This window comes from Mustela nigripes, chromosome 17, assembly GCF_022355385.1.
Source record: "Mustela nigripes isolate SB6536 chromosome 17, MUSNIG.SB6536, whole genome shotgun sequence".
Classification (NCBI taxonomy): Eukaryota; Metazoa; Chordata; class Mammalia; order Carnivora; family Mustelidae; genus Mustela; species Mustela nigripes.
In genome coordinates, this window is record NC_081573.1 from 50,582,572 (window position 1) to 50,604,413 (window position 21,842).

The 21,842-nt window shown below is 44.2% G+C and overlaps 1 protein-coding gene across 8 annotated transcripts in view; it reads left to right on the forward strand.

The window, feature by feature from the left end:
- Positions 1-21,842, forward strand: part of WWOX (WW domain containing oxidoreductase) — a 955,527-nt gene that overhangs the window by 132,824 nt on the left and 800,861 nt on the right. The window lies entirely within an intron of this gene.

The following is a 21,842-nucleotide window of genomic DNA, read 5'->3' on the forward strand; positions in this document are numbered from 1 at the left end:
CCCCGCCGGCCTGCCTCCCGCCCCCCTCCCCCACCCCCCGCCCCATCCATTCCTTGTTTATTGGGAGACTTTGTAATTAGATCACAGCTTCTTCATTCTTTTGGAAAGATCTAGAACACTTAACACACACATTCTGATGCTTGGACTGGAAAAATAATTTGACAGCTTTTGGAACTCTTGGGTTCTAAGACGTAGATTCTGGCTCTTTCATCTGCTCACCAGCTGTGTGACCTGGGGCAAATAACCTTTCTGTGCCACAGGATTTTTTTCTTCCTTGAAACAGGAACTGAATACATTTCCACTGATTTTTCTATTCGCCTAAAAAATGAAAGACAATGTATACAAAATGTCCCAAACTTCATTTCCTAGAAAAACAACCATATGTCAATTCAGGCTGTATTTTATAATAATTCTGCTTTGGAGAACCTTAATTGTGTCAGTTATGAATCCTGACTTGCCCATTTATTGAGATACCTTCCACATAGTTAAAAATATTTTATTTCAGAGTCATGGCTTGTGACATTTAAGATGTCTTGGACACTAACCAATAATTCATGGACTTCTCTAATGAGGTTTGAAGGAAATTCAAAAAAGTACGTATTAGCCACTTTTACGAAAGGGAAGCCAGTCGCATCACTGCGTTAATAACTGTGAGGAGCAATTCCACCGTTAATTTAAAGTACCAGTAAATTCTCCTGTATATTGCTAGCTCTACATTTTCTGGGATTAAAGAAGGATTACAAAATAGGCTAGATAATCTAAATATAGTTTTGCTGGGAGATTTAATAATGATGCTCACTTTTTGGGTATTAACATGTCACAAATGGTGTGAAACCAAGTGTGTGCCGCAGTGATGTTGCTCTACACAGAGCTAGATTATCCCTCAGATTCTGCAGCCCATTGTGCCCACCTGGCCTGTTTGCCAGGGGCCTGCTTTGGAGAACAAAACAGACCCTCTTTGGGGCTTGTCACTCCCATGGCATTCCTGGGGACGTCCTTGAAGGTGAGTGATGCAGCCCAGTTGTTCATTGTTTCAGTCTGGCAGTTAGTGCTAGAGAAGAAAATAGATTTTTTATGTGTTCAGAGGGCAGTTATAGGGTATTCCAGATTCCACCCCCCCACCCAGCCACCCCTGGGCAAAACAGCTTGTTCTCTAGCCAAGGCCCACATGGCTTTTCTTTGCTTTAAGTGCTCCTCATATTATCTTGACCTTAAAGTTTACAGGGTAAAAGAAACATTTATGGAACAGTTAAGACCAGTTAGAACATAACGACTTGCCTCATTATCACACTCTACAAATCTCCACTTTACAGGGTTCACTTCCCTGTCTCCTTTAAACTTGTGTTTGGCCTGCGAATAGTGGTGTTCACAGATGGAAACACAGGGAACTGCTCATTCTGTACCTCAGATGTGCCAAAAATAAGAATCTTTAAGAACTCATGAAGTAATTTAGCACCACATTAATAAAAGAAGCACAATTCTGAATCATTTTTTTAAGTACGCATTGAGTTAGTAATAGAACGGTTTTTTTTTTTTTTTTTAGCTCTCTGTTCAGATATTTCATCTGCTTGATAAGTAAACAGCTCCAAGAAATCAACAAGCCAAAATTAAAAAGAGAAACAGTAGTAGGACAACTGGCAAAAGTCTAAAATGTCATTTGAATGACCAATAAATATTTGGGAGACATTCAGATTTATTAGCGAGGAAGAAACAACTTAAAATAGAAACTGCATTCAATTTATGCACATCAAATTAACACAGGTGAGAACTGTTAATACTCTGTGTAGGAGTGGCACAGGATGGGCATTCTCAAACACTGTGGAAAGGAAGTGCTGTTCCTCATCTTTGTTCTCAGGTTTAATCTGGAGGTGTCTATCAAAAGTTGAGAAATGTTTTTCACCTAAGATTTTCATAGTAGAAAAATACCTTAAAGGAATATTTAAAGTTATACCCACAAATTTATGTACAATGATGTTTATACCCATAATATTTATACAATGAAAAAAAGGAACCACTTAAAATATTTAACAATTCAGTTAAATTATGATGATCCAAAGCATAAAATACTATGCGGTTCACAAAAACGTGAACTAAAGCAAATGTAATAAGTCAAAAATTTCAAATTACGATAATATACTTCCATATTGTTCCTCTTTAAAAATATTTAATGAAAACTAAAGATTATCAACATGTTTATTGATTCATCAAATACTCTTTTTCAAACAATGGCTATAAGGCTACATAAAATTATTTGAAGTTTAATTTAAAAAAATTAAATTATATAACATGTTTTTATAAAGATAAACAAATGTGAAATTCTAGCATGGACTATCTCTCTAGAGGCCAGTGAAGGGAACTAATACCATGCTTTATGCATGTTTCATCGAGTCCTTCAAATAAACACATTTAAGAATGATGGAAATGCTTTAATGCTAGCTGGTACCTGTACTTGTGAATATCTGCCGATCTGTAAGGACCTCTCATATCACAAACTATAACACAGGAAAACTGTTACTCTGTACTTGCGGAACAATACTTTATTATTCAAGAATCTTTCCAATTCAGGCTATCTGAGAGAAAGGATTTGACAAGTTAATTAATTTGTCTTTTCTGTTATCTAAAAGCTTATAAGACTCAAATACTCTTGATACCCACAAGCATTTTCTTTTCTTGAACTTGGGAGCAGCTCACCACAAACCACAAGGGCATTCAGATACAGTGGTCTTTTGTTTCAAAGATGGAGGGTAAGGGAAAGGTGGGGCACCTGACCAGTGACAGTCACTGGAGTGGATGTTTAGGGGGACATGTCACACTCCACAGACATTCAGCAGCAGAGCTCAGGTCATGGAGGCACCAGTGCATTTTCCTGTAAATGCATTTCATTGCGAGTTGATAAACCGTGCTTTCTGAAGGTTGGGTCCTAGGACAAGTGTTCATGTCCCATGGTTCTTAGGGCAGTACTGCATTCAGATGTCCATTCAGCCATTCCACCGAACGTGGCACTCAATGTTGCTAGAAACAACTCTAGGCAAGGGGAACATAGCAGTGAATGCAGCAAAGGTCTCCTCTTGCGGAGCTTGTGTTCAAAGGGATGTGCAGGAAAACTGGCTAGGAAGTTGGGATCAGCTAGAGGAAAACTTAGTATTCTTGCTTTAGGAATACGAACTTTTGAAAGGGAATTAGTGACTTCTATTGCTTATTTTTTGGGGGGGTATTTTTGAATAGAGATTATTTACTCATTTTTTGGAATAAGGAATTGTCCATTTGGGGAAACAGAATTTTAACAAGATTTATCTAATAGTATTATGTGGAGTCATTACTCAATTGATGAGAAGGATAACATGTTAAATAATTGGAAAAGTCGCAGCTTAATCATATCAGTTTTAGACCATTGGAGGACACGTGACACTTTTAAAAAATTTAAATAATGTACCTTTTAAAAGGTACACATCAACTATGATGAGTGTGTTGGTAAATGGAGATAAAAGAAAAGTTTAGTTTTCACACCAAAACGTTGTCAGTAGTTTAGCATCAATCACTCTAGGCTCACCAATTTTATTTTAGTTTCTTTTTATCCACTTACAAATGGGCCAGCTGATTTTGTTCAGTTATTTCAAAAATAATGGTAATGTTTGCAAAATGTACCAATGTTCCTAATTTGAGAGTCTTAAACCCTTACATTTCATGGAGACAGCTGACCTCTTTTTTGATCCAGAGGGGGCTGGGTCCTGATAGACAACATGCCCAGAAACAAACGAGTGTTTAGCTTCATGACTCCATGTGTTACATTGAAGATAGTAAGTTGGCCTTTTTGGTGGAGTGACAAGAATGAGAAATTGGGAAAGTTTAATTTTACTGGCACCCTAATTAAAATCGGGAGGTTTCCTAGGAGCATTTAATACTCTCTCTTGCATCCTCCTGTGGTTGTACTTATCACTGCTTTATTCCCTTTAGATTAAAACTATTTCAAAAGGAAAATGATAAAGACACATTGTTCATAGAGATTGCTGTCCATTGCGATACCCTTATTCAGTTTTGGTATTGTAGTGCACATACCATGTGCAATTCATATAAGTTATCCTCTCAAAGTGATCACTTAGAGTTTATTTATCTGGGTTGACTTGATGCTAGTCATGAAATGAGATTAGCTACCATCTTCTTTGTTCTGGACCAGAAATCCTGCATCCTTGGGACTTGGAGAAGAATAACTTGTTTCTATCCAAATCATGTTTTATTTCCACGATGGTTGAATTTCCCTGATGATTGAAATGACTATATATGCGTGTTTTCCTTAAATAGCTAGTGGAAGTCTACCTGTCAGATAATGCCTTCTAAAATAAGCTGGTGATGTTGTTAATATGTAATCAGTGAGCATTAGGAAGCAGGAACTGTCAGTCATCTGAGTACATGGGGTAATACACACCACGTCCTACTGACTGAACTGTGGCCTTCCGCACATTTTATCTTATCAATGGCTCAGCCTTGGCTGATCACTTTGGATTTATTTGGAGGGAACATCTGTCATTTGCTGTAGATCTGCATAATGTGTAGCTCAGAGAGGGATGAGTATCAGTAAGGCAGAACCCCACAGTTTTTAAGGGTGGGTGCTCACCCTGGGTACCAATACCTTGTCTACAGTGCCTAATAGAGTTTTTCACCTTAAGACAACAAAGAGACCAACTGGGATGTCCGTTTTGGAGTGGAATCCTGCTGCAGTTAATCATGAATTTCTTAGCTACCATAAACTGTATGCAGTAGATTCTGATAAGTTTTAGCTTCTCTTACTGAAGAAAGCAGATGAGTCCCTAATTGTGACTAAGAATATAGCTCTTCATTAAGGTCTTGTCTGGGGATCCTTGTCTGGCTGATTCCATTGTACCTTTTTCAAGAGGCCCATGAATTCCTTCTTTTATACCATCTATTCTTAGATTGATGATATGGTTGTTTCTGATCCCTTTTTGTCATCTATGGATGCTTTGCAGCCTCTACTTATCCAATCACATCCCCATCTTATATAAAGTTGGCCCTGCTTTATGGATATGCTGAGTGAGTCCCAGGTTCAGTGGATTCTTTGCACGGGATGCCCTGACCAGTAGTGGTCCATGCAGAGGCAATAGGAAGGGTATTTAAACTGCTCTTCTCTAGAAGAGTCATGTTTTGCTTAGGGTCGTGCCTGAAAACTCACTCTCTACTCTGAATTTACGGTTGTTCATCCAGAGGAATACCTCAAGGTCCATCCTGTTTTCATTTTTTCATGTTAATGGCATAGGGGCAGCATTAGACTGGGGCTGGTCTTTCTTAGCATCCCGCGTATACCATGGAGTCTGAGGTTAGTTAGAGTGAGGTCTTGCCTTAATGACATTGGACCATACGTTTCCAAAGACACATAATTAGAAATGAAACTCACTTGAAACTCTAGGATGGATCTAGGACTTAATCAAACTTCTTTCCTTTTCTTTTTCTCTCTTTAATGCAGAAAGCTCCCAAGACATATTCTGGAAATAGCATCTGGCTCTGAAAAATATGGGTGTCTAAAAAAGTATCGCCAATAGATGGGAAATCTTTAATAGAGATTGTGGGGCTCTTGAGCACTCTGTGGACTGTAGAGCTACTGTTCTTCATTTCTGAGATAACATGGCTGTATTTTCTTAGGAATTCATGACATGTTAATGGTGTGATTGTCAATGGCACCTCGTGGGTCTTAACTCAGTCTTGACCCTGAGCTGAGCGACGTGATGATGATGATGGACAACAGTCCCAACATCCCCCACTTACTCCATGTCTGTTGGGTGCTGATGCTGGCATAGATTCTCATTTCTTCATTTTAGCAATCCTACGAGATTGGTAGAGTAGTCTCAGTTTTCCTGGAGAGGAAATTGAGGATCAGAGAAGTTACAGCTGCTTAGAATTTGAAGTGAGGTTTGTACACAGGCCATTTCTTGGGAGTCAGAATGTACTGGGAAGGCAGTGGCTGCTCTTCAGTGGCCCCATCACATCCCTGGTGCATCCAGATGGTGTTAACAGAAGTGACACACTTTCTGCCCTTTTATAATCTATTGGGCCTTCTTCTGGCCCATCGCTCTGCCTGAGTAGTTCCTTTCTGGTCTCCCTGAGCGTGGTCTGTTGATCTTCTCCTGGACCCCAGGCAGCAAAAGTGGCTGTGGAGAGCCCAGGCCTAAAGGGTTATGCATGAGGACAGCTCAGTGAGGAAGTCCCTGGCTGCGTCATCCATCGTAGGGCCTTGATCCCGGGGCTGGCATGCTTGGCAAACACCAGAGGAGCTCTTTTCCTATTCTCAGGTCCATGCTTATCTGCCGTCCGTGTTGTCAGGTTTGTTCCACTGAGTTTGTTGTGTCCTTGATGGCTGTACCTCTGGCCTCTCTTTTCAAGTCTATCTCATGTGAAATTGCTACATCTACATACTGCCTTCTCAGTAAAGTCTCCCAGGAGACTCGTCACCCAGTGATGGGTGGCTCATGGGGGAGAGAGCGCACTTTATGTTTACAAGATGTCATCATATCTCCATGAAAGAAACAGAATGACAGGAAAGTCACCCAATTTCTATTCCCCTTTTGTGGTGATTCTGTCCCCTTAGTTTTGCCTTTGATTTGAGTTACACTGGGTATGTATTCTTACATATGTAATTGCCCTGTGATTGATACTACATGCTGGGGAATGAGGGACACTGTGGAAGCCCCCATTTCAGACTCCGTCTGAGGGCAGAGTGACAATACCACAATTTCTAGAAAACTGTATGCAGTCACATTTTCAGCTTTACAGTGATGTAATGCAGGGTCTAGTAGACCCACAGTTGTAACTCCTCATGTTTTTCTCCACCAATTCTTGTGATTTGCATTCAGAATTTGCCTGTGTAAGTTATATTTTAGATCAATAATGCAAATTGGAAGGCCCAGTAGAGCCCAAGGCCTCATCATATCTGACTAGGCCTTTAAGAAATTGAGAAATAGGGAATATACATACTCCCTCCTCCCTTCTACCCCGTAAATTATAAACAGTACCAGTTGTTTATAAGCGAACTTGGAGGTGCTTTTAATGGGTGGTAGAGCACTTGTCTGCGTTCAGCAAATATATTTTGAATATCTTTTAGGTACAGAGTATTCTTCCTGGTTCTTTTGGGAGACTCAGGGCTATAGAAGTCTGCTTTTAATCTCTAGGCATCTTCAATGTATTTGAGGAGATCTCCTTGCTTATTTACTTATTCAGTAAATTTTATTTAGGACCAAGTATATGGCAACCCCTAGCTTAAATGCTGTGGATTCACAGATGATAATACAGGCAGATTCAGTCACTCACTTGGCTGGCTCTGGTTGTCAGTCATGTCCTGAAGTTGCTTACTGTCCGGCAGAGAAGGCATAAATCCCTCTTTACAAAAGGCTCATGGCATGAAAATGTTAAAAGAAGGCCAAAGGGGAAGGGATAGGGAATCAGGAGACATCCGAGACATCCTTTGCACTAGATGGTCTGTGATGAATAGCTCCTGGGACTACGAAGTCTTGGGCCATCAGTGACACTCCAGTCTGGGACGCAGGGAGGTGACAGGCTGAAAGAAAAGTTGTTCGTAGACGGCTTCACTCTGATGGTCTCTCATGTGGGAGGGGATGCCATTCTTGTAGTCTCCTGGGAAGCTATTTGCCGCATTCTGTGAGGGCTTTTGAAAAACCGTCGGATAACTACCACAAAAAATAATAGTTAGCTCGGCTGGACCCGGAGGCTTGACAACTGTGCAAGCTTTCGTGCCTCTCCATCCATTGAGTCTGTTTTCTTCATGGTGGCCTTCCTTGGGCAGCCATTTTCTACACTGTAGCAAGCCAGCAGGTAGGGGTTTTTACCCTGTTCCCCTGTTCTCACAGCTCCCTCAGACTGTTGCGATTCTCTGTCGCCTGTGGATCCAGTCAGGGCCCCAGCCTTCACTCCCAACAGGCTGACCCAAGCCACATGCCATCTCAGAGCCTGTCATGGTGGCCAGTTCCGATTGGTCCAGCGTGCTCATGTGTTTACATCTTGATTCAGCAGGTGGGGTCAGGCGCCCAAGATGTCCATGGGTTGGGAAGGGGGTTGCCCTGAGGTGATTGGAGGAGCTGTTGTGAGAAGAAGTGGGGTATGGACACAGGACACAGAACAGATGTCCATTACAACCCTGCAGTAATTAAATGCCTCCTAATGAATCCTGCTGGCTGCAGCCCATTGTTAGTGAAGGTGAGGTTTTTATGGCTGTGCAGAGACTCGGTGGTAGGGGCTTGAAACGGAAAAAGGGGAAGGACCACTGGCCCATTTTGTTCCACTCAAATATAGATCATGATTTTCAGTTTTATAATTACTGATGAGAAAGCCTGAGCCAGAACCTCCCCTGGGATTATCTGCCACTTATCTGGAGTACGTAGCAAGGATGCCAGCTCCCCCCTGCCCACCCACGTCCACTAAGGCCGCCTCCCAGGCTCCAGAAACCTCTCCGCCGGGATGGCCTTGCCAGCACGGTCCCTGGCCTGGGAGCCGAGAAACAGCCTCGCTGTATTTCATCCCTTAAAACATCCAGTCTGCTTGCCACCTCACGATTTTTCCCTTAATGCAGCAGAGAAGTGCATGTTTGGCTGTGGTACCTTTTTGCTGTGGAGCGGTGAAATACGCATTTTTCTCTGGATGGCTTCTTTCTGGCCATCTGCCCTAAATGTATCTGTGAATGCTGTAACAGAGGTCACATCTTGGGCCTTGATCATTCTGGAGTGACATTTGGCATTAATTTACTCGTCACCACAGAGGGCCCCAGGGACCAACTTGGGATAAGGTGAGTTATAGCCCGCAAGGCAACTTTCCTCCTAGTGACCAGTCTGAAAGGCTGTTTCAGGCCACGGCATCAGAGTGTTGAGAGGTGAGTTAAGAAGTTTTATTCTTACATGTTTGGAGAAATTATGCCTTCCTGCACCATGCTCAGGAGATGACAGCCTTCTCTATTTCCTCCCAAATTATCGCCATCTTTTTAGGATAGGGGGAGGAACTCCTTTGGGCCTGTTTATAAGTGACACTAACTGGGGCTTCAGCACACACGCAGGGATGCTCTCTGCCGGGCGCACAGATCATGTTCGTGGTGCTCTGCCCTGAAAGCGTATGGAGTTAGCCCTGGCTATTCCTCTTCCCCGTTTGTCATTAATTGCTTCTTCTATTCATACATCTAGGAGCCCAAGGGAGCATAATTGCTGACATATTCCTCAAAATACTGAGAGTTCTTGGCATCCTTGTAGTATCCATCTCTGTGTTCCTCCATACCCAAGCCTCCTTGTGGCATTGCAGGTGGGTGATGTGGAAGGATCAGTTGACCCCAGAACAACAACCCAAAGTCTTGACTGATCACACTTCAGTGGGCCAGGCCCATCCATGGTGTAAAGTTGGGTTGCTTCTGTATTTCGAAAACTTGGCACTAGAATGGTAGCTCTGCAAGGACAGAAAGTCTAACCTGCTTTTTTTCACAGTGGCCTCCCCAGCTCCTAAGATAGTTCCTGGCAGAAACTAGGGACTTGGTAAGGGCTTTGTTGAGTTGGATACCCAAACAAATTGTCCTGTGTCCAGTATGATGCTAGGCCCACTTTATTTTGTAGTTTCATTTCTCAAACTGAATGCTGTGTCATCCCCATTTTACCGATGTGGAAACTGAGGCATAGAGCTTGCCCAAGGTCACAGAACTCAGCCCCAGGCCTGACTGATATTAAAGCCTAAATAAGCACATATCCCTGCATCATGTTGCCCTTAATGGAAGGGTCCCACAAACAGTGGCTCATGGGCCAAATCTGGTCCTCCATTTGTTTTTGGACAGCCTGTGAGCTAAAAGTGGTGTTCCATTTTTATATGTTTGAGGAGAAAAAAAAACAAAAGAACAATAATGTTTGGGTGCCTCGGTGGCTCAGTGGGTTAAAGTCTCTGCCTTCAGCTTGGGTCATGATCCCAGGGTTCTGGGATCGAGCCCCACATTGGGTTCTCTGCTCAGCGGGGAGCCTGCTCCCCGTCCCCCCATGCCGCCGCCTGCCTCTGTGCCTGCTTGTGATCTCTCTCTCTGTCAAATAAATCAATAAAATCTTAAAAAAAAAAAGAATAATGTTTTATGATGTTTGAAAATTATATGAAAATCAAATTTCAGAGTTTGTAAATAAAGTTTCATTAGAACACAGCCCCACACTCCTTTATCTGTTGTCTGTGGCTGTCTTTGCACTGTGATGATAGAATTAAATAGTTGGGGCAGAGACCATGTTATCCATAAAGCCCATAGCATGTCTACTGCCTGGCTCATTGCAGAAAGTTTGGTGGCCCCTCCTGTGTAGCTTTGCATGTCTGCCTTGGTTCCTTTTCCTGTTGATTTTCTGTGAAGTCGGGCTAGAGAAGCCGTCACCAGAGGCTGTTGGAGCCAGACCATGAGTCCACTCTTTGCTCTGCACTGGCTGGTTGCAGGAGCTTGGGTGAGCTCCTTGATTTGTCTCTTTGCCATATTCCTCCTCGGTCCCGTGGAAGCAACAGAGTAGCCACTGCCTTGGGTTGTGTGAGGATCCACTGTAGGAGGGTCAAATGTAGCTAGACACATTGCTTTGAGCACACTTGGTACATAGTGGCAAGTGCTGGATAAATGCAAGTGATTATTTCCCATCATCCATCCGCCTCTCGCTCTCTCCCTCCCCCTCACGCCCCTCTCACTTGCTCTCTGTCTTCACCGATGCACACACATGAAATTTTGTATCTTATGTTTATCTAAGCCAGAAGAGAACATACTTTTTAGTTGTTCTGCCTCACTTAAGTGTGGAGTGGTTAATGTAGCCACGTGGAAATTAATTACTTGTTTTGTTGTTATATAATTAAGAACTTAATTAAAAATGGGTAACTCTAACTTTTCACCCCATTTTCTCGGTTCGCACAATCTGGATATTTTATTTTGTGGCCCATTAAAATTTGAAAGTGAGTGTGAAGTGTCAGTAACTTTGATGAGTCTTCCTGAAGGCAGTCGCATGGGAATGCATTGTGTCTGCCTTGCTGGGCGCAGCGCTTGTAGGGCCCTGGGAGTGCTGAGCCCCCCAGGAGTGCCCAGTCTGTGGCGGTGAAGCCCAGGCATGCGAGTCAGGCCCCTGAAGGGGAGCAGTGAACCTGAAGGCCAGGTTCTCTTCCTGAGACCAGTCCTGGGAGGTCCTCATCCTACTTACCTGGGTAGATAAATCCCCGTGCAGTCAGGAAGAGTGCTCTGGGATTTCCATCTGTAATTTCTGCCTTTCCCATGGTTGGGCTGAGGCTGGAATACCACACAGAAGCTCTATTTCACAAGTAACTTTCTATAATGAAGCAGAGGAAAATGTGGCATTCCTTTAAAAATAAATAAATAAATAAATAAAAAGCCCCCCCCCCCCCTTTGGTACGTGGAACAAACTCGAGACTGTATAAAGTTGAATTTCTTTGTGATCAGTTTCCTGCCTTGGGTTCCAGTGTTACCAGCCTCGTTCACCGTGATGGCCAAGTGTAGCTCATTCTGCTCAGACGTAGCCATACCGAGGTCCCACCGCATGTTCTCCGTCGTTCTCGCGGTACTTTCACATTGGGAAGAGATGAAGAGGGTGGCCCAGAGCTGCATGACGAGCAAGCCAGTGGGGCCGGATTTCCTTCTGGGTCTAGCTGGTTCCCAAACTGTTTGCTCCTAGCCCACCTTTCCCTCGGACTAGTTGATTGGTTACATGGGTATAAGGGAGGATGGGTAGAAAGATAGATGATATGCCCTTGAAAATCTTCCCCAAAGGGACTGTGTGGAAATAAGAGAATAAGCAGCTTGCCTGTTTTATGACTTTGTTTCTTTGGTATTAGGATATTTTTCAGTTATAAAAAAATGCATGCTTATTTGAACAGTTTTTAAAAAATTATAAAGCTGTATACAGGGGGACTTAAACTCTCCTCTTTCACTGTTTTTTTTTTTTTAAGTACATATATTTAATAATGGTAACATAAATACAATCCTTACTTTACTCTCCTCTCTAATCTGCTCCGTCCCCTAGTAACCATGGTTAATAGCTTGTGTATTCTTGCACATTTTTATTTATGTTGAAATGCATGCTACACTTGCAAAAGGTTTTATTCTTTCTCTAAAGTAGGTGGATGCCTGCTTCACCATCCCTGGATAGTGTACAAGGTCTGTCTTCCAGCCAGTAAATACAGCTTTAACTTATCCTTTATATAGCTGCATAATATTCCATAACCTAGAACAACAGCAGGTCACCACCAGCTAAAAGGACATGTGACCGAATGGAATTAGGAGCTTTTTGCATATTTTTTTGATTTTGATTAAGGAGTTTTCTGAATAGTTATCTCCGATCTGACTTTATACTGCATGGCATATCCTAGTTGGAAATGTTTGTGTTACAGGTGGGCCTAATTATCCTTGATTAATGTACCGGAAAACCTGATAGAACAGAGAGTCAGAAAGGGACTCTACAGAAAAGCTGGATCGTATGGATTCCCAGGCCTGTGGGCAGCCGCTATGCACACAGCAGGCGCTCTGATTTGAGTCCACGATGCTTAACACAGTGAGTTATGAGACAGGGAGAAATCTAGACTTTAGCCACTGATTTAACAAACTGGTGACTTGGAGATCAGCACTCTGGCGTTGCCATCCTCATCAAAGGCTATATCTTTATCTAAAATTTATTAGCCAGCTTCAAACCTGTTTGCCGGCTCACTAATGGAAGCCTTTTGAATCAATTTGCTCCTATAATTTAAACAGCATTTCAATGTATATTGTTGAAGCAGAAAGGAGTTGTAGCTCCTAGCCAGTAGAATTAATTATTTATTATCCTTTTCATAAATACTTTCCTAGACCAATATAACTGAAAAATGCTTAGGCTGTTTAAAGCGCGCGCGTGCGCACACACACACACACACACACACACACACACACACTGTTTTCCGATGGCTAATTTGAAAAATGTCACTGTATTAGTTTTCATTTACGTCTGTCAGGAAACATTTATATCTACATGTAAGGATTTTTTTCCCTTCCACCAGCTTTTTTTTTTTTTTTTTTTTTTTTTGTGGAGTATGCATTTAATTCACATTTACAAATTGGTTTCTGTTTTTAACTAAAGGCAATTTTCAGCAAAAATGTTGTGTATGATGTCACAGATCTAACTGCTAGTCTCAGTGTGGCATGCGCCTTGAAATGGCCACCTTCCTTTTTATGAGCACTTTTTTTAAAAACATGAATCTGCTTGATTAGTTTTTAGAAAGGATTTTTAGATTAAGGTAGTATTAGCTTTGGCTCTTTCTTCTGTTTATCATTGTTTGGAGACAGCGTTCCCCTGGCCTCTCCCAGTTTCCCCCGGCTTCAGATTTTAATTATTTATTTGTTTATTTATGTATTTATTCCGAGAGCATGAGTAGGGGAAGGGGCAGAGGGAGAGAGATCATCTCAAGCCAACTCCATACCCAGCGCAGAGCATGATGCAGGGGCTTGATCTCATGACCCCAAGATCATGATCTGAGCCGAAATCAAGAGTCAGATGCTCAGCTGACTGAGGTACCTGGGCATTCCTGGTCTCTCCTGGTTTTGCACATCTTGGAATAGGCAAGGAATTTTGAGGAATTCTGTAGAGCAAAGAACATGGGAAGATAGAGATGATGTTTCCTGTGGGAGATAGGGGAGGGCTGTGTACTGTCCAGTATGGTAAGGATAATGTCTTCCTCCAGGACAGAGTTCAGGTTGATTTGCTTGATAAAATATTTCGGTTCCTAGGGTCACTCTTTCTTAACTGTGACTCTATCCCACTAAGGGCACAGCAGCCACCTGGGCTGTTAGGCATCACCTATGGGGCAGGGGGCACAGGTGGCTAGAGTTGATGTGCAGATGAACTTTGCACTGTTGGCGATGTTGTAAGCAACAGGTACTTTGTGTCTGAGCCTGAAGTCTCATGTCTTCTACTCGCTCTCACAAAGCTTGGCAGCTAGCTCCTTAGCTTACCTGAAAGGTGAAATCCTACACCCTTCACAATTTGAAAATTACCAAATCATTAACAGAGATTATAGAGAGCTAGGCATGAACTATGGCCTGCTTGCTAATAAAAATGGCCCATATTTTTATGTTTTTGTGACCCATAAAAAATAAAAAAAAAATTCTATGTGACAGACACCACATATGTTCCCAAAGATTAAAATCTTTATTAAAAGTATTTAGTGCCCTTTATAGGAAAGATTTGCTGACCCCGATGGAGAGAAAGCTATTAGTAGGATGTCTAATACACTGTAGGTGCAGCACTAATAACAGCAAACACTGAAATACTGTTAATCATATGCATTTTACACCCATGGGGGCCCTTCACTCCCCTCGCTGTCCTGGGAGATACACCATTACCTTCACAGGTGGGTACAAAAGTGTCTTTATTAGTGTGAGAAAGAAGAGGAGACACTGAGAGGCTGGTTAACTTACCCAAGGTCACAGAGCTGGTAACCAGAGGTAGCTCTTCAGAACCCACGCTGCCAGAGTGTGGAGCCCAGGCTCTGGCACTCTGCGGCCTCCCTCTGATGGGCCATCACAGTATTGAGTTCTCCCTGTGTACCTCCTAGTGGCCGTCCCATGCCCTTTTAGCCCTCTGCAGTGGGCTTCCCTTTTGAGATGAAGAAATGGAAACTCCTGTGAGCTTCAAGCCTTACCCAATATTGTGTCACCATAAGTCTTGGTCCTGAGACTCAAACCCAAGTCTGTCTGACCCCCAAACTGATACTCTTTTTACAGCTTATTCTATGGCAAATGCAGCCATTATTTTGGCCCATTTTCAAAGTGACTAGCTGTAATACCTTATAGATTTTAAAAATTAATACTTCATGTTGGTTATAAATCATTTCCTTTATGTTAATGGGCCTGTGTATTTTCTGGGACATTTGTCTGGTCTTTAGATACTTTGGCTCCTTTAAGGGTGATGTATCTGCTAAAATGGGGCATAAAAGCCAACCAAATAGGAATCTTACAGTGCTTCAGGCTCGTGCATCCATCATGAAAGAGCCAGAACTAAAAGAATACCTTGGAGACTTAAACAGATCCACTTTCCAATTCCCTGTTTTCGTTTGGGTGACAGAGTTGGTCTGAAAGACCCTGTCGTCTTACAATTCTGCCAGTCTCTAGTGGTTTCGACCTTTTTGTTGTTTGTTTAATCTGGAGTAATCTTGTATCAAATGATGGTTTTTATATTTCATAGAACTCTAGAAGCATACCAGTATTAGGACAATTACTTTAAATCCCATCTTCCAGGTAACTGTGGGTACTATTCTGTGTCATTTTGACTCCTTTTTAAAAAAAAAATAGTTTTGATGATTTTATGCTTTATCTCATCCCAGATGGTCTTCTCATCCACCTGACTTTCAAATCTGTTTTAATCTGGGGAATTTTGCTTAGGTTGAAGGAATGAGTGCGTGTATCTTGTCAGAGGAAATTACAAGCCCATGTAAACTCACTCTTCCTTCTAGCATCTCATTCACTGAGACCACAGTCTGCTGAAGTTTCACATTGTTATGTCCTAAAAGCATGCCCATATTTATACCTTTATTTATCCCGGTTTGCTTTAGCATTTGAATACTATTAGAAGTCTTGAAAGATCCTGGGAGCCAATCATAGGATTTTACAGTTCTCAGTTCTTCAAAATCTAGATGTAGGCAGAGAGCCCATGTAATAATAATTCAATTAAATGTAAAGTAATTCAATTAAATGTCCCTTTTTCTTGTTTTCTTTCTAGGGTGGTAGGAGTTCTGTGTTTGTCTGCCCCAGTGAGTAGGAGGCTTTGGGATGACTGGTCATCTCTTGTCCTCAGTTTTACCTTTACTTCTTGGTCTTTATGGGATGTAGTCTTTCCAGGAGTGGAAACCGTCCTGTGAAGGCTCTGCCTGGAGAGAAGGGAGCTGGGTGGAGTAGGGAAATGGCTTCGGGTCATCCAGCCTTAACCGTAATCTACCAGGTATGGGAGGACTGGTCGAGCATTTTGTGAGCATGCAGTCCAGACAGCTTGGGGAATTTTGGTAGCCCACTGCTATCGTCTGGCATTTTGTTTTTAGGGATTCTATAATAAACATTGTGCATGTCTGGTCAGGCAGAGTGAGGTTCTCATCTGGGCTGTGCATAGTTTCCCAGCCAGGAGACCATAGGTAAGCTCGTCAACCTTTTGGAGTCACAGGTAGCTTCTCTGTTAAAGGAGGGTATTCTGAGTTATTTATCTCTACATAAGAAATTACCCCCAGACTTGGAAGCTTAAAGCAATGGCCATTTGTTTTGTCTTGTGATTTCTGTGAAGTAGGAATTTAGGTAGGGCTGGACTGGCTGGATCTCGTATTCCTTGTGGTGTCTGTGGAGATCACTCCCTGGTGCTTTGTCGGTGGGTGAGTTATGGCATTAATCTGGCCTAGGCTGTTCCCTCCTAGGTGTGGCACCTTCATGGGGATGATCAGGATGCTGGGCCCAACTGGGACTGTTGTCTCGTTCACCCGCGTGCAGCCTTGCCTCGGCAGCACGGCAGTCTAAGTGGAGGTAGATTGTTTAGGTTGTGGCTCAGTGCTTCCAGAGAAAACGTTCTAAAGGACACTTGGAAGCTGCTAGTTTCTTAAGATCTGGGCCTAGAGATTTACATGTGATTCGTTCGGCCGTCAGAGCAGCCACATAGCCCACTCTGATTGGCGGGGAGCAGGCATGCCTCCTTTCTGAGGTTGGAGTGTCCAGGAACTGCAGCCATCTCTAACCCCATCACAGCGGGTCGCAGCGCCCGCCTCATCGGCTGTGGAGCAAGTGCAGACTTCCTGAAGACGAAATGCGGCGGGCCCATCAACAATGTTGCAGTCGTTCACAGGGGCAGCTGAAGTCATGATGCTCAAGTACAGTTAGGAAAATGCTGTTTTTCTTCACTGCCCTCTGTGCCGGTTGTTGGCAGTTAGAAAAGTTGGATCAGGGAGAAGTAGGACGACACGATGTACATTTGCCTCCCACCTCCACCAGGGGATGTCCTCAACAGCAGGTCCTTTGAAGGTTGCGTGTTTGGCATCAGGGCTCCAACTCAAAACCAGAAGCGCCCGGTACGTGGTCATTGACGGTGGGCGTTTACTCCTTGGTGGTCTCTTCCCTCCACCTCCCCTTCAGCTCCACTCGAACTCTGGGGGTCTCGTCTCACTTTTGTCAGTGACAGAGTGTCAGATTGGCTCTTCACCTCTCCGTGTCCCCTCTGAAATTCATTCCTCTCATGCTGCCCTTTGTCTTCCTATAGCAGAGGTTTGATTGTGTCCATGTGAAAAAACAAAACAAAACATTAATGAGGTCCCTTTGGGTAGCAGTCAAGTACAGACTTCCTGGCCTCCAACTCTTCCCTGAATTGGTCCCAGCTGTCTTCTCCTACCTTAATCACCCTACAACTGCCCCTCCCAAGTTTCTCCCAAGCAACTAGTGTTTAGGGTGGTATGGAATTCAGAATAACCCACTTTGTGCTTCGTCCGTCTCTGCCCTGAAGTGCGTTTCCATGTGCGCCTGACCTCCACTGGGCCAGAGAATAGCATGTACTTGGAGAAATCATTCATTCAGTGGACATTTACTTCATCCACAGGAGGCATAGAAGGAGTTTAGAGCAGAACTGTGAAATTATCCGACCTGATTTGCAGGCGCCAGGCAGCTGCACGAGGAACGAGGGTGGAGAGGCATGCTAGGGGATGAGCCAGGTCACCCAGGCAAGAAGTGGCCAGTTTCTGAACAAATGTGGTTGCACTGAGTCCAGGGTAGAGGAGGCAGGTTTGAGAGGTAGGAGGGAGGTGAAACCAGCAGGACTGGGGCAGTGACCTTAAGGGGGTGGTAGGCGAGGCATATAGAGGAGGAAGGACAGAGGCTAGTCTGTTGGGGACGATGGGATGCACGGCACAATCATCCATGATGTGGCGTATGGGAGAAGGGGCGGATGTGGTTGGAACAAGAAGAGTTCTTTGTAGCTGTGTGGAACTCAGGGCTCCTCTGGGGCATCCAAGTGGAAGTGATTGGTTGGCATCTAGATTTAGATCAGGTGCTCTGGGGTGTGGATGGGATAGAGTTTGACCTGGTGTGATTATATTGGCAGATTTGGCCTAGAGAACCCCACATTTGACTGAGGTGATCTGCTTGCCTTGAAAATTGCTTGGTTATTTTCAGATTACAAACAAATCTGTTCCAAACACCCCAACTAACTTTCCCGCTCTACCCTGTATTTCAGCTTAACTGGAATCACATCCTGGTCTCCCTGAGTACCCCATGCTTCTCTTCCTTTCCTCCTGTTCCTTCTGCTGGGAACAGACTCCCTGTCTTTACCCCTCCCACCACCATCCTCCTGTCTCTTCGTGTCTACCTCCTGCCCACACTCTGAAACCCATTGTGTTTCCAGACTGCACCTGCTCAGACTTATCATCGCCCCTTTCTACTCTCCCAATGCTTTTTCTGTTTTTAGTGCATTTATCACTTCAAAAAGTGTATTGTAGTCTATTCTGAACTCATCTTGATTCCCCTACTTTGTAAACTCCCTTGAAGTCAGAATTCATGTTGGCTTCCCTTCTTTTTGCATACTTCATAACTTAAATTGTTGATATCATGTAATAACTCATCTCGTACATGGTTCCCATCTTCCTTGACCTGTCCCTTTTCTGCCTCTCTGTGCCGTGTAGGATTTTGGCAGAAGCAGATCTTACATCATGTATTTAGTGTTGCTGATGAGAGTAAGAGTTTTGAGGCATGATTACTCTCTAGCTTGGTCCTGTGGTTTGGCTTCAGGTTCTGTGTCCTTCCTAGTATATTAGGCCCCAGATTTTAACTGCTAAGCTAACTCTCAGTCTGATGACTTCCCTTCTTCTTGTTTGATCTGCTCAGCACCATTTCCCTTCTCTGGATAGGTGCCTCAGGACCACTGGAGCAGTTCTGCTCTGGACCTGGCCCTACCTTGGACATTCTCCTTTGGGAAGACAAAAATTCCTTTTACCTTAGCACCTGGTGGATCCTCAAGCAGAACTTCATGAAGTATACCGAGTCCCTAGTGGTTGCAGTGATTAAAAAGTAAAATTCTGAATATTTCTTGACAATTTTTCCCTTCTTCTGGCTCATTTTTGGTTTTATTAATTTCCTGTGCTTCTGGTTCATCAGTTGCAAGCCACCATGTGAGCCAGTCCAGTTTGGCAAGCATTGAGAGCCCTCAATGTGGGAGCCCTTTTCTTGGGTGTGGCTGACACAGTGTTCACTAAGGAGCCCAGAAGATTAAAATAAGATATGATGATAGATCTAAAACATGACTGAATCCAACCAGTAAACATGTTTTCTTTGGCCTCCACACTTTCTTTTTTGAAATGGAGAATGTTTACTCAAAACCTTGATTCTAAGTTTCTCTCAAAAACAAAACAAAACAAAACAAACCTGGCCAGTCTGGAAACCTCACTCTGCGTTCTGCAGGAGCAGTCCTTGGCTCGCTTAGCCCAGTGGCTGTCCAAGTTGGCTGGAGGGGGGCTGTGTGCCCCACGTCAGTCCCTCCCACCGTCCCTGTGATGTCACATCTGGCCTCTCTTCCTCACTGACATGCCCTGGCTGGCGCATATGTATCACCTGCAGCGTCTGGCTTCCCTGGAGGAGCTGGCTGAGTGCTTTGATGGAATGGGGGAGGGGCTCTCTTGCCACATCAGAGGCCCCACATCAGAAATGTGGCTAAACCGCATTTCTAAGGATGAGTGATCTAGGCATGTGGAGAGAGTGGTGAGGCCATCACCCAGGCAGAAGTGCAGAGTTAAAAACAAAATCACATGCTGTGCCCTGAGTGATGCGCCTGTGAACCGCATAGGTTGCTCCCTTCTTTGGAGCAGGAGGTGGAAGAGGAGTGCCCTAATTGGCTCATTTTGGAATCTTCTTTATGGTGATTGTCTCTCAATACAACACTTCCGGCCCCAGAAAAAATCATTGAAAAAGGCATTCACCGCAGTGGCTTGCCCATCAAAGGTCCTGTGGGTGTCGGGGGTTAGGAAGGCAGTATCAGTATCCCTTGTGTGAGAGGTAATGAGTCGCCCTGGCTGGGAACCTCCCTGGTTTGGCTGTGACCCGCACCCGCTCTCTCGACTTGAGGGCACTTTACTTTGCTCTTCCCTGACTCAGTCTCCTCATCTGTCACACAGAGTAAGACCGAGAGGGATCTTGAGCTCCTCCATGCACAGCACCAGCACGGCCCTGGCTGGGAGCACACTACCGGCGAGAGGCACCGATGGTGCTCCAAATTCCAGCACAAGTGGCGTGTGCCACTTCAACACGTGCCGCGTGTCCCTGGTGACTTGGGGGAGCGATGGACGCATCAGGGCTTCTCCAGTCTCCCGATGTTCAGCTGTGTCTACAACAGCCAGCTCCTTTCCAGTTCTCCTTATGGCCATGAGCAATGCGAAACCCTTCAGGAAGCAGGTTGCTTGTGAACTACAGATAATTAAGTAAAGAAGCCCAGTCCCTGCTGCCATTGTGGGATCAGTTAGAATACTGGAAGTCAGGTGTGTGTGGCCGTGACCTCAGTGGTGGCATGCTGGAGTCGCCGCCTCCGGACGGTGAGTAGATCTAGCAAGCAGAGGGGAAGTACCGCCAGTGTCCCTCCCCCTCACCTGGCAGTGTGCGATGGCTGGGAGTGAGTGTGTTTACCATCCGAAAGTTAGGGAGGCTTTTACGAACTGGGCCATCTCTCCTTGGTCCCCATTCTTCCTTGCGTCTCCGAACTCTCATTAATTTTTCACAGGCTTGTGATGGATAGTTTTTATTTATTCACGTCTGAGGTTCTGTTGTGTGAAAAGGACTCATTTTATAACATTACATATTCATGGCTTGGGATAGATGGGATAAGGAACTTATTATTAATGTGTCACTGTGGGAAACTTACTCCAGTTCATTTGCGAACCTTGTTAAATTTGGTGTGGTCAGCAGACACGGCGAAGTTTGGGATGCGTTCTCTTAATGGAGGGCAAAGAATTTGCTGTTGCTTTCCCTTGATTCAGTGAAATGAGTTTAAATCTTCTTTAAATATTTTGAAAGGCCTATTTGAAGGTAGAAGAGAAAAAAAAAAAAAGTGAGGTGGGGCGGATGGTAGAGATGAAGTAGGAAATGAAGCTCCCGTCTCCTTGTTGGAGAGCCTGGTTTCTCTAGCTTTCTGGGGCTTGGCTGCCGGGTGTGTGTGAGGCACCGACTCCTCCCCGAGAGGTGAGGTCTGGGTTCCTCGCCCCTCTCCCACCACCAGGGCCAGCCTCGCTCCTTGGGGCAAATTGCAGATTCTTCCACCTTTGCGTTCTATCCTCCTGACCTCTGCTCTGGATTCCGGGGAGTTCTCCACTCGGCGCTCCCACTGACATCACCGAATTCCTTGCCCTGGACAAATGGAGGGAATATGAACATGCCATCTTGTAAATCAGAGCCGGGGGTAGAAGGAGGGCACAGTAGGGAAGCCGGCCCAATCTGCTGCTGTGTGAGCCCGTGAAGGCAGGAGCATATGGTGCATTCAGTTCTCTGCAGAGATGGGCTCTGCTCTCTGCTAGGGACAGCGCGTAGATTGTACGGGATTTGTGGGGCTGTTTTGTGTTTGCCAGTTGAGTTTAGCAGTGACATGGCTGGTGGCCACTGCTGCTTCACAAACTCCTCCTTGCCAACAGTAAAACAGAAGACTGCATGAGAAGGACACATTTTGCAATCTGGAAATTCTCCAAATCAGGCATTAGATTTGAAGAGTGTCCAACACACTAAGAAATCATGTGGTACCACCTTGGTCACATATCATGGGTCTTTTCAAGCATAGAATTCGTTGATGAGAACCTGTCCTTTACGGGGG